Source organism: Nuphar pumila, chromosome 17, assembly GCF_984573655.1.
Source record: "Nuphar pumila chromosome 17, dmNupPumi1.hap1.1, whole genome shotgun sequence".
NCBI classification, from domain to species: Eukaryota; Viridiplantae; Streptophyta; class Magnoliopsida; order Nymphaeales; family Nymphaeaceae; genus Nuphar; species Nuphar pumila.
In genome coordinates, this window is record NC_143265.1 from 5,963,519 (window position 1) to 5,976,271 (window position 12,753).

Below are 12,753 nucleotides of genomic sequence, written 5' to 3' on the forward strand. Positions count from 1 at the left end.
TGAAAACTATTTTTTTTTTTAATTTATGGTGAGATTTTTTTTCTCACAGAAAATCCCAATAACAAGATTCGTGACATTGGTTCTTGGTTGAAATTTTTGAGTTCTAACCAATGAAGTGTTTGGATGCACACCTCAACCTTGAAAAAATTTGGACAAGCTGGAACACTGCGCTTTGATGACCAACACAATATCCCGATATATCTTGGATATGATTCTGGATAATTGAGCTCGAGAACTACCTCTGGGAAAAAATGGAGCAATTCAAGTTGCAAATATTGAACCAGTGGCATGAACTGATATATTTTATTTAATATTTGAAACAGGTAACAGGTGCACAAATCCATAATCTTTAACTCACCACAGGCATGAAATGGGTAACAAAAAGTTTGCTTGTACTCAAATATTCACCATTAGTACCAAGGTAAGTGCACAAAATAAAAGGGCTATAAAAGACAAGGTATGCCTGGGCATTTTATACGGTACGATTGACACATATGCTGAAACAGGTGGGGGCAACACAAGGGGCCGTGAGCATGTAAAGAAAAACAAAGAAAACTTAATCCCATATCGAAGAATCGGGAGAAGTGGAAGGCGGGTGATAGGCTATAAAAGTCCACGGGGTTGCTTCTTTAAAGCATACTTACCTGGACGGGGTTTTATCGGCGATCAATAAGGCCGATGGCCTAGGGAGGCGGCCTCCATTGCACATCGGAGGAGCGTCTCTCTACCATCTCCCCAAGTGGGAGAGTGGACGTCATAATTTGTGATAGCGGGGGACTCGCGTTCGCGCGGCCCCCACCAATCCCTAAATCATAAGTTTTGTTCTGGTTCTTCTTCTACCCAGTCAAGATTTCAAGGGTTTTGTTCCTTTAGAAAAGATATTCTCATCGGCTTTTGGTAGTGTTTGGCTATGACTTGGTAGTTCTGCCACTAATTCAAGATCACAAAGTCCCAACTACTAATTCCACTGTGCTGCGATTTGATGTTCACAAAGTTCTTTTGCTTAGGGTACCAACCATAGTGACAAATATCACTAGATTTATGAAAAAATCTCGTGATAAATTGCTTGAAAGTTTAAAATGGCAATTTCTTGCAAGATTTTCAAAATATCGCGAGATTTATGAAAAAATATAAATACCATGGTTTAAATGTGATATTTATGTTTTAAATGGCTTTTTATTATGTAAAAACTATGTATTTTTATTTTTAAATAAATTTTATTAATATTTTCTTATAAAAAATATTTTTTTAATTTATTTTTTTATTTCCGAGATTTTGCCAAAAAAATGTGAGATTTATAAAAAAAATTCAATTTCTCACCAGATTTTGCAGAAAAAAACTTTTGTCACTATGGTACCAACTTCGTTAGAATGAGGTTGTGGTAAGAGGGTTTAATTAATCTTCAGTTCACATTCCTAAATTGTGGAAAACTTTACCAACACCAATTCTAGATCCTAGATTCTATTGATTTTTAATCATTTTCTCGGGAGAAATGGTGCCCATTTTATCAGGGAAGCTATTTATGTATGTTTGTTTACACGTTCAAGCATGACAACCAAAGTTTACTGCAAAATTTCTCAGCAGCTTAGCTCAAGAGTAGGAAAGCAGACTTCAAGAGCAATGTTGTCAGTATGGACACGTATATTGGCCGATACTTATCATCTGAAAATTGATACGATATTAACCTGAATTGGTTATTTTTTAATAAATATAAAATGCTTGAAATTAAATTTTATTAATATTATTTTAATAGTTTTAACATGTGTCATGTTCTGATTGACACGAAAATATTTTTAATTATGTTTTAGCCGATTCAAAACGATTCACTTGAGAATCGGTATCGGCCTATTCACCTGAATCATTGGCCAAACAACTCAGGGCCGATACTGACAACATTGTTCAAGAGCCATTTAGTTGATTAAAACTTGAAACTCGTGAGAAAATTTCATTTCGTGTAGAAGCGAAGCTAGTAGTTTATCTAGATATTTTAGTACAGGATAAACAAGGAAAGCTTCTCAATTACAACCATGGGCTTTGCCCACAAGGGCTCTGCTCATCTGTAGGTATGCAAACGGTTCAGATCCGAAACAACTAAATGGAGATTCGGATTGAAAACAGCCAAAAATTGCAAAACCTCCATCGTGGATCAAAGCCAGTTGCATCCCTAATCATATTTAATCTCAAGGATTGAAACCAACGATTCAAAGGGTAGCTAAGAGGAAAAACAAAAAGCAGAAAATAATAAAAATGGTGTAAAAGCAGTGGTGCATCATCCATATCCGAGAATTCTCCAGCAGATTTGATTAAAAACATTCAAATGATATAAGGGTGGGGTACCTCAGGGGTTTTACCATCCGAAAGCCTGCCAATGTATGGTTAATATAGGAAAGGTATCTATCTAGAGGAAAGAATTCATGTGGGCAATTTCATCACATAATTTCCCGTGTCAATGGGTTGGATTTGGTTCGAACCCATGTGAGTCCAAAACGTGATCTATGTTTGAGGTGCCGGTACAGTTCTTACTCGAGACTTATTAGGAGCCCACACAAAGGGTTTGGTTAAGATATGCCAGATTTCACCGAGGATACAAATAAAACCTAACCATACATGTCCTTCAATTATATCTTTTAAATCGTTTATACTAACAATCCATCCTTCTCCTCTAAAGGAAAGACTTTAGAAAATAACCTAATATAATACTTAGGCTAAGGGTCAAGTTGGTAATTCTTCTTACATCTTGCCCTCGAAGGGCTCAGGTCTACGCGCCCAAAAGTCTCAAAGTTCATCGGCACAAAATCATCCCCAAATATCTCCGTCATATGCCAAACGTGAATATCCCTTGAGGCACCTGACATAGATACCCAATCTTGAGTGAAATAAATACCACGACTCTGGTCTTTTTCAATAAAATCATCACTTAATAAATCAACAAAGCCCAAAGTTATATCTCATACTCCATTGAGAATTGGAGTTAATTTCTGTTTACCTACTTCTATCCATAACCATACAAGTCGTACCCGGCTCCATATACTTATACTAATCGGTCCTTGGGTCTGACCCAATTTCTAATCGGATATTCTTTTTTTATAGTCAAACCCTGACCCTATAGGGTTTGGTACGTTTCGAGTCTGGGTCGAACCCGATCAATTAACAACCTTACTCAAGAGGTGCTCCATCAAATAATGGAGACATAACCATTTCTAAAATAAGACTGAGCCCACTTCATATTCATATAAACGCAGATATTTTAAAAATATACATAAGACAAAAAAATATTAAATATAAACGGTCATGCATGGATGGGTCTAATGAATAAAGCATGATATAAATATCTGACTTACGCCAACCTTTATCATATGTCACAAAGATACGTCTACGACCCGTCACGTGATTCGACATTCTAGTCAGATTTTTTTTTTTTGAAAAATAAGACATGGTGACAGTTTTATAGATTTTTAATTAATATTTTTTTATATTCTAAGATATAAAAATGTAATTTTATTAAAATATTACTAAAACATGAAAATATTATAGAAATATTTTGGAAATATACTGAAAAACAATCTAAGCTGCCATTTTAAACTCAAAATATCGTGAAAATTTCATTAAATGTAATATCACGTTAGGGACACTTTTAACAGGTGTTTTTTTTAGAAAAATACATGCAAATTTATTTTTTAAATATTTTTATTTGATTTTTCATATATAGAAATATATATTTTATGTTGCAATTTATATATTTTTGGACGACAAAAACACAAAAAATCTGAAAATTTTCCATGTCTCCTGAGAATTTGGCTGCCGATATTTTCGGTTTAAAAGGGTTTTGTCACCATGACGTGGGCGTGGATTCTTCTCCTAAGTAGCCGTTCCTCCACCGTATTAATCTGCCCTACGCTCGGATCTCTAACAGACTTCTTGACTGGATCCAGAGACGAAGTCCTCGCTAAGATCCACATCCACTTGCAACCCATATCAGAACGTCCACGTGGGGGCACCCGCCACTCATCACATGACAAGTGTCAATCATTTATAGGTCACAAACAGTATTTAAGTGGGCACCCACGCCCTCCTAAGCAGCAACAACTTCTCCTTTTTCTCATTTGAAACCCATTCCAATTTCTGCACATTCACCACAGAAGGAAGATGGCTGACTCTCGCCAAATGTACAGGGCTGGTGAGGCCAAGGGCCAGGCTCAGGTGCTGGATCCATCACTCCTTGTCCTTCATGTCAAGTCTGGTCAATTAGTTTTGGTGGTGTGAAAGTTCCATAATTCAGACCGCCGCAGTGGTTACTCATATGGTCAGCAGGGTCTTGTGTCAAGCTGAAGGCTCAGGATTGAATCTTGCTGACGCATGGGGGCTGTTGTTGCTTTATCACGGTTAGGGTTAGGGTTAGGGTTAGGGCACTTAATATTGGGTGGTCTGTTTTTTTCGAGTTTTTGGGTAATTTTTAGGTAGGTTTAGAGACGCGAGAGCGGATAAGGTGATTCGTCAAATCACTTTAAGTGATTTGACATTTTGACCGTCCATTGCTTCATCCCACGACGATCCCACGGTCTTTATGCAATTTGTGAACGGTGAGGATGCCAAATCACTTAAAGTGATTTATCAGATCACCTGAGCTGCCCTCCACCGACACCCAAGCCCTCATGGAGATAAAGCATCATATCATATGTTATGAGGCTTCACTTGTTTATTCTTTGAGTCATGATGGTATAGTAGAGGATCAAGCATAGCAATACTGTGCTGGATCACACCATTACCTTTCATTTTTCAGATGGATCGCCTTTATGGTTGGGTTTCTAAGGGATGTTTGGATCTTTGAGGAGATCCACGAACTCATGGATCAAGGTGTGGGCCCTATGCCTTGATTCAACCCTCACTGAAACATGGGATCTTAGATCTTGGGATCTGAAATCGGCACGGGTTTGATTTTAACATCTATCCCTGCCTCCATTCCTGTTTCATGTCCTTCATCTCTGGTTCAAATGGGGGCGAGGCGGGGCAGGGCCCCGTTTCACCCTGGTCCACTGCCATCCCTATTCAGATGTCCTTCAAATCCGGTTTTCCGCCAGGTTCAGTAGCAAAACAAACAAAAGCATACCCACATCTAATCATAATCAGATATGGTTTTGGCTTACCCAATCCAACTAAATAGAGTTGGTTTCTGTCGGATATTGGTTGAAAACTGATCCATTGACATCGCTATGTATATACAGGCAAAGACAGAGCAATGGGTAGACTCAGCAAAGGAGACAGCAAATGCAGCCAAGGACAAGACGTGTGAGGTGGCCCAATCTGCAGCTGACTCTGCCCAGCATGGCCAGCAGCAGGCCACTGGCTTCCTCCAGCAGGTCTGTAGTAACCACACTTCCCCTTTTTTTTTTAAAGGCAAGCTGAGGTTAGGCGAACCCCCACCAGTTATTATTCAACTTACCACTGGGTTTTGAACCTGCAACGTCGCACCACAAGGAGACGTGCACTGACAGGTCCTACCGTTGGTCACACTTCCCTAATTTTAGTTTTAGGGAAGACCAACACAAATAATAGACTGCCTTGGATAGAAATGTGCTACTTTAAACACATCCAAACAGGGCCTTAGAGAGAACCAGTGCTGCAAACAAATTGGATACGGCCCGATATTCGACCCGAGTATGACATGTTATTTCCAGATATGCATCCTTTAAGTAGAATCTGAATGTGCATTTGGATAGGATTAGGATCTGTTCAATCAGATTGGGGCGATTATTTTTAAATTGGATCTGGAGTTGATCCGAATCAAAATCTGTCCCGATTGCAAATTTTTTTTTACATGTAAATACTCATTTATGTTCTATTTTTTCTGGATCCAGTATTACCACATGCATTTTGGATTCCTATTCAACCTTGTCTCATCGGGTCTGTTTTGGATCTGGATCTAGATCTGGATATACTATTTAAATTTGGGATTCATATTCGGATCCAAAACAGACCCGATGAGAACCCAGCATTTGAACCCTTCTCTCTCTCTCTCTCTTTTCTCTCTTTGGTATTGAGAGATTGTAGTTTGGCGTTTCTAATTGTTTTTTTTTTGCTCTTCTCTTTCAATATTTGCACAGACTGGAGAGCAGATCAAGAACATGGCTCAGGGTGCTGCTGAGAGTGTGAAGAACACATTGGGGATAGGTGACCAAGCAGGCAGCAAATGAGGCACCATGCCTCATGATGATGATGGTGGTGGCTCAACTCTCAGGACTCGATTTTTCTGATGCCAATTTCCGATTTTGAAAGTTCTTGCTGTTTGTTTCTGTTTGTTTTGATTGCTAAGAGTTGTTTAAGAGAGACATATCATGTTTAAGAGCTCTCTTTTGTTTCCGTTGGTATTCATACATGTAATAATGTTGCTGTAGCTAAACACATTGAGGGAAGCTATAGTCAAATTCATTTTGGAAATTATGCTCTCTCTCTCTCTCTCTCTCTCTCTCTCTCTCTCTCTCTCTCTCTCTCTCTCTCTGTTTCCCGGGAAACTGTTTCCGAAATGAAAAACATTGCTTTTCCGATACGTTTGGGGAATGCCAAAAAATTTATGGGAAACACATTTTCCATAGTGTGGAAAACACATTTCTCATAGTGTGGGAAACAAGTTTCCCATACTACAGGAAACACGTCTCCCATGTACTTCCACCATGTTTCTCAAGCGTTTCCGTTTGTGGAATGCATGTTTCTCATTTTTTTCTCATTAATTTACTATGTTAGTTTTTCCTAAAAGTTTCTAATGTGTTTCCTAGTAGTTTCCCGTTTCTCATTTCACTTGCACCTGAAAAACCTTGTTTAAATTTTCCGTTTTTCCTTTTGTGGAATGACCTTGTGAAAAGCCACCAACGGGGACTCCGCTTGTTTGGTAGGAGCTATTAGTGCACGTCACCATGTGTTGGGATGTTGCAAGTTCAAAACCCAATGGTATGTTGTGTAGCTGATGGGAATCTGCCTAACCCCAGCTTGCCTTTTAAAATAAAAAATAAAAAAACCTTGTGAAAAACCCTTGGACCAGCTGAGAAAGTCCCCTTAGATCATGCACGGCCCACAATGGGATCCAAGATCCGATTATGATCTCAGTCTTTTGTGGTACTGAATTTACTAAAAAATGGTTAAGATTTTCATGTGGAAATGGTAGAAGGGGTAAGGTTAGATGCAATTACCATGTAGATCTATCTGCTCCTAATCCAGATCCAAATAAACAAGGTTTGACACATTTCCCGTTAGATACGTTCTCAGGTCCGACAATACTGGTTCAATCCCACTTGTGATTGAACCAGGGTTGTTATCAGTGGGTCAGCTATCCAACCCAACAATGCACACTTGAACAAGCCCATATGTCATTGGATCCGGTTATGTTGGGTTGAGACAATGAAAGCCCAGCCCATAAAATTTGTTAGAATATATATTTGTACTCAAAATACATATAAAATACTTGGACGGGTGTGATATCTAAAAAAAATCATTTGACAAACCTCAATATTATTCTAGTTGGGTTTGGATCAGATCTGATTGTGAAACCGATCTTGTGAAATAGGCTCTGCAAATTCAAGCAAGGACAACCGGTGACTTGGCTCGGCTAGTATGAGCTTGTAAATTAATAAAAAATATATTTATATATCATAGAGTGAGGATGGTTGAAGTGTTTGTCTTGCAAGCAATAAGTTTAGAGTTCAAATCCTACTGCTTACAACTTTGAGCTTGGCTTAGGGTCCAAATTCTATTATTTTTAACTGTAAAAAAATATATCTTTGTAAATGAGCTAGCCCAAGCTCATTTGCTCATTTAGCTCAAGCTTTTCATGAGCTCAAGCTCGGTTCAACTCGACACAAGAAATGAGCCAAACTTGAACACCCTCTTTTTGGTTTCTGCAGCTCCACCTTGGAACTCCAACCGATTTGCATCCCTAAAATTTCCAATTAAACACGGATCTGATCCAAGATAAACAAACACATATGGAAAGACCATTCAAGAAGAAAAATCATTTTCACCACCAGGTTAGAATCTCTACCGAATCTGACTAAACCGATTCGATCTGGGTCAGACGTTTGAACCTGCAACGTCCCAATACAAAGTGACGTGCACCAGCTGCTCCTACCAGACAAGCTGAGCCCTCGGTTGGTAAACTTTTTTTAATAATTGGCATTGAAGGCTTCCATAATTGCACCATGAATTAATTCTCTCAGTAATCGTCTATCTCATTTGTGTACTCACCATGCTTTAACGAGAGCAGCATGATTTTTTTTTCTTTTTTCTTTTATTGAGAGAGAGATAAGAAAATAAAATCAGTTAAAACGAAAGTAATTTGGCATTGCCGAATGAGCACATTGATTGCTTTAAACCAATGTTAACAGAATCGGTTTTTGAACCAAATCTTTTTTCAAAGCCAATTCAGAATCGAATCCAATCATTTAGAATCTTCCATATCTATGATCTTGGGTGTGGCTTTTCTGTGTAAATAAATGTTCACTTATAGGGTCCAATCAAACTCTAAAATACGCAACAATGAAATTCTTCGAGTAATAAATCTGAGACAGTTTACTTAACACTTGAGATTTTTTCCATGACAATTAATAAATAAAGATGGAATTTTTATGTCTAATAATGTGTGAATATTAATTTGGGGAATTTATGTTATATTCATTTAAGCTCGAATATAAAGTGGAATCGAATCTCAATGAGGAATTGGAAATTCGAATTCAAATTGGACTTTATTAGTATTAAATATGGATTTAATTTAGATCCAAAGTATTTTGATAATGAATCTAATTTGGATTTAATCAATGCATTTGGGGATGCAATTAGGGATGAATTGAAATCCAATCGAATTAGTTGGACCCATAGGGTGGGACGTCCCCACCTCTATTATTCCATAACTAATTGGGTTACTAAATTGCATAATTAATTAGACTCCAAACTAAAGCTAGAAGGCATAATTAATAAAAAGTCGGAGTCCCGTAGCCTAGTGTTTTTGGATAGATAAAAGTCTTTTTTAGAAAAAAATGGACCCTTCCCTCCCCGACACGTTTTTGGGGGGCAAATTCTAGATAGGAGAGGGAAATCTCCTAATTAATTAAGGGGAGAGGGTCTATAAATAGATCTCAAAGGCAAGCTAAGCTTGCTTGTTACATAAGAAATTGACTTGCTCTTCTTCTTTTTTTATGCAATATCTTTTTTTCTCTCTTTTATTTGCTTAGCTAATTTATGCCTTAGATATATTTAAATGACCACAAGGCTGGACACCCCCCCCCCCCCTTGTGTAATTCTTTCCAAATTACAAATTGCTTGTTTGAAAAGTAATTTAACTTGATCTATATAACTTTTCTTCTCTATTATTATTATTATTTTTTCTTTTCTTCTTCCAAACCTACAATTTCATTCTTTTTTTTTTTACTTTAACTTGTCAGCCCATCCTAGAAAATTCTAGGATGGGATCCCCCACTCCCCCCCCCCCCCCCACCCCACCCACCCACACACACACACCTTGGGAGGGGTTTCCATAATATGACAACTATGAATTAGCTCTCATATTTTGACTTTTGAAAACTTTTAAAATCTCTTTTGTTTTTTTAAAATCTTTAACAATTTTTTTTTCAAATTACTTAAGGTGCCACATAGAATGGGCCTCATAGGGTATGCCCCACCTATGAACCTCTACTTCATTATTAAATTTGATTAAATCTCATTTTCTATTTCATGTTAATTAATTTACTAATTATCTTTATTTGATATTTGGATTTCAAAATTTTAAAACTAAATTCTAATTTTTAAATGGAATGACACTACATGTAAACCAAATTATTTCAAATTTATATGAAATTCTCTCAAATGATCATTTGTCATAATTATTTAAATTCTCTTCTCAAGAATACCATTTTTAGTGAAATTAATTTTGAATGCAATTTTCTCTTAGGGTCGGTCGACATGACAATTTAGCCATTTTCATGTTTTTTTGTAAATTGGATTTCAAGCTCATGAAACTAAATTCAAATTTATTTAAATTATATTACATACATGTCAAATTATTATACATTCATCTGAAATCATATTCAACTTTATTTTGATGAAATTTATTAATTATTTTATTAAATTCTATCTTTTTTATAAATTTGATTCTGAATGCAAATTTTACCAAAATCAATTTGAATCAACTTTAATTTTTTTAGAATATATTTCTTATAATTCATCTTAGGCTAATTTGCATTTTTACACTTCTTTCTTATAAAATTCATCATTATATTATTTTGTTCATTAAAAATATCCTGAAGAATCATAGACATTACCTCTAAGTTCAATTTAAAATTTCAAATTCAATTTCAATAAAAATTTAAATTATTGTATAATTCAAACTTGAATTGACATTCAATTAAATCTTGATTTATATTCGAATCAAAGTTAAATCTAATTATAATATTCGAGACATATTTATTAAATCTGAATTCAAATCCAAATCTGATCCAAATTCAATTTCCCAAACTGAAATCCAAATTTGATAAAACTCCAAAAATTGAAATCAAAATCCAAATGAGACTCCAAATTCAAACACACTCAATTCAAATTCGGACTAATATTGAAATTCAAATTAAATTTCATTTAAGTTCAACTTGAAATCCGATTACAAATCAAAAGCCTGATTCAAAATAAATTCTCAGCCTAAAATTTATTCTGAATGCTAATTAATGCTCGAATTATAATTTAATTCTCATCTTAATTTTAAATAATATTTTAGCCTTAAATTCATAATTATTTCTTGTAAAAATATCAAAATTTTACAAGTTTTACAATAGTCCCAAGCACAGGAGGTACATGTGTCTCAATATGACCACTTTCAAAATTATTATTTTAAGACGTGTTTGAAGAAACAAGTTTTTCCTTCTACATGAATAATCGATTATCTGCCTCCTATCCTTCAGATTCTACATCCACTCCACCCTCTCTTATTCTCATAATCATACCCTAGCCCCCTCACTTACCTGCGTCTGACTCTACTCATCCTGCTCCTCTCACTGCCACAACACTTCCGCCCCTAAGTCCCAACACTGTTGTTGTTGACCCATCCCAGACCGTGTCTCCCTTTTCTCCTACCTCTTATGACATGTTAGTTGATTCTGCTACTCTAGTATTTCCTCCTTCACCAGAACTGGTTCACACCCATCACATAATCACTAGAGCCATGGATGGCACACTTAAACCAAAACTTTACATGTATACTAAGCATCCTATTCTTGCAGTTCTTTTGTCAGAACTGACTCAGGACTCTAAATCTACCTCTTTTACCATAGCCAATAACAATTCACGATAGTGGCAGGCAATGTACTTGGAATTCAATGCTCTGATCAATGATTCATGGTGGTGGCAGGCAATGTACTCGAAATTCAACGCTCTAATCAAGAATGATACTTGGCTCTTGTTTCTCATGACCATTATCATGTTATTGGGTGCAAATGGATTTATAAAGTTAAAAGGTCTGCTGGCCGTCTCGAGCGATATAAAGCCCATCTAGTCAACAAAGGGTTCAATCAAGGGGGTGTAGATTATTTTAAAACTTTCAGCCCGGTTGTCAAACTAACTGCAATCCGCATCATTCTTGCTATAGCCATTGAAAACAACTAGCTAATACGACAACTTGATGTCCAAAATGCATTTCTACAGGGTGTTTTAAAAGCGAACATATATATGTCTCAACCACCTGGATTCCAAGATCCCTGATTTTCACATTATGTGTGCAAGCTTCAACATGCTCTATATGGCCTTAAATAGGCACCCTGAGCATGGTTTCAATGTCTTAGTGCATTTCTCTTAGGAATTGGTTTCGTGGGTTTGCAGATGGATACCTCTTTGTTTATTTATTGGAGCTCTTCTATCATTATTTTTATGTTAATCGATGTTAATGATATCATAGTAATGACTTGGAATTTTTCATATCAAATTTGATCTCTCATATATGATATGGGTCGTGAATTTGTTCTCAAGGATTTGGGACCTCTTCATTTCTTTTTGGGTGTTGAAGTTCTACCTATTTTCACTAGGTTGTTATTATGTCAGTGAAAATATATTTTGGACTTTTTCAACCGAGCTAACATGCTTGGAGCAAAACCCGTTACTTCACCTATGGCTACCAATACCTCCTTGTTCGCCTTTAGTGGTTTCACGTTTAAAGACCCCACGTTATATCACAGTATTGTAGGTGCATTACAATATATTACTTTGACTCAGCCAGATGTCTCCTTTGCAGTGAATAAAGTGTGTCAATTCATGCACTAACCCACTATAGAACATTGACATACATTCAAGCACATTTTATGCTATCTCAAAGTAACAATTCAACATGGCTTGACTATGACTCGCTCCACTAACCTTGACCTTTCAGTTTATATAGATGCGGACTGGACTGAGTGCCCAGATGATCAGAGATCTACAAGTAGTTAAGTAGTGTTTATAGGTCCCAATTTGGTGTCTTGGAATCCAAAGAAGCAGACTATGGTATCTCGTTCGAGCACAGAGGCCGAATATCGAGCTCTCTCAAATTTCGTTGTTAAGGTTACTTGGGTTGGTTATCTTTTAAGTGAATTGGGTATATTTGGACCTCCTCCCACTATCTAGTGTGACAACATTGGAGCCACTTACCTTGCTTCTCACCCTGTTTTTCATTCATGCTCCAAACACATTGAAATTGATATTCATTTTGTCTGAGATAAAGTGGCAAAGAAGGAATTACAAGTTCAGTATCTTCAT

The 12,753-nt window shown here is 36.5% G+C and overlaps 1 long non-coding RNA gene and 1 other non-coding gene across 2 annotated transcripts; both read left to right on the forward strand.

The window, feature by feature from the left end:
- The first annotated feature begins 636 nt into the window (after window positions 1-636).
- LOC149811446 (U1 spliceosomal RNA) lies at window positions 637-799 on the forward strand. Its single transcript, XR_016428649.1, has one exon. It is a non-coding gene; the product is annotated as a U1 spliceosomal RNA (small nuclear RNA).
- Window positions 800-4,124: 3,325 nt separating this feature from the next.
- On the forward strand, window positions 4,125-6,435 carry LOC149811447 (uncharacterized). The gene is made up of 3 exons (XR_016428624.1): window positions 4,125-4,200; window positions 5,223-5,357; window positions 6,102-6,435. It is a non-coding gene; the product is annotated as an uncharacterized LOC149811447 (long non-coding RNA).
- Window positions 6,436-12,753: the final 6,318 nt, after the last annotated feature.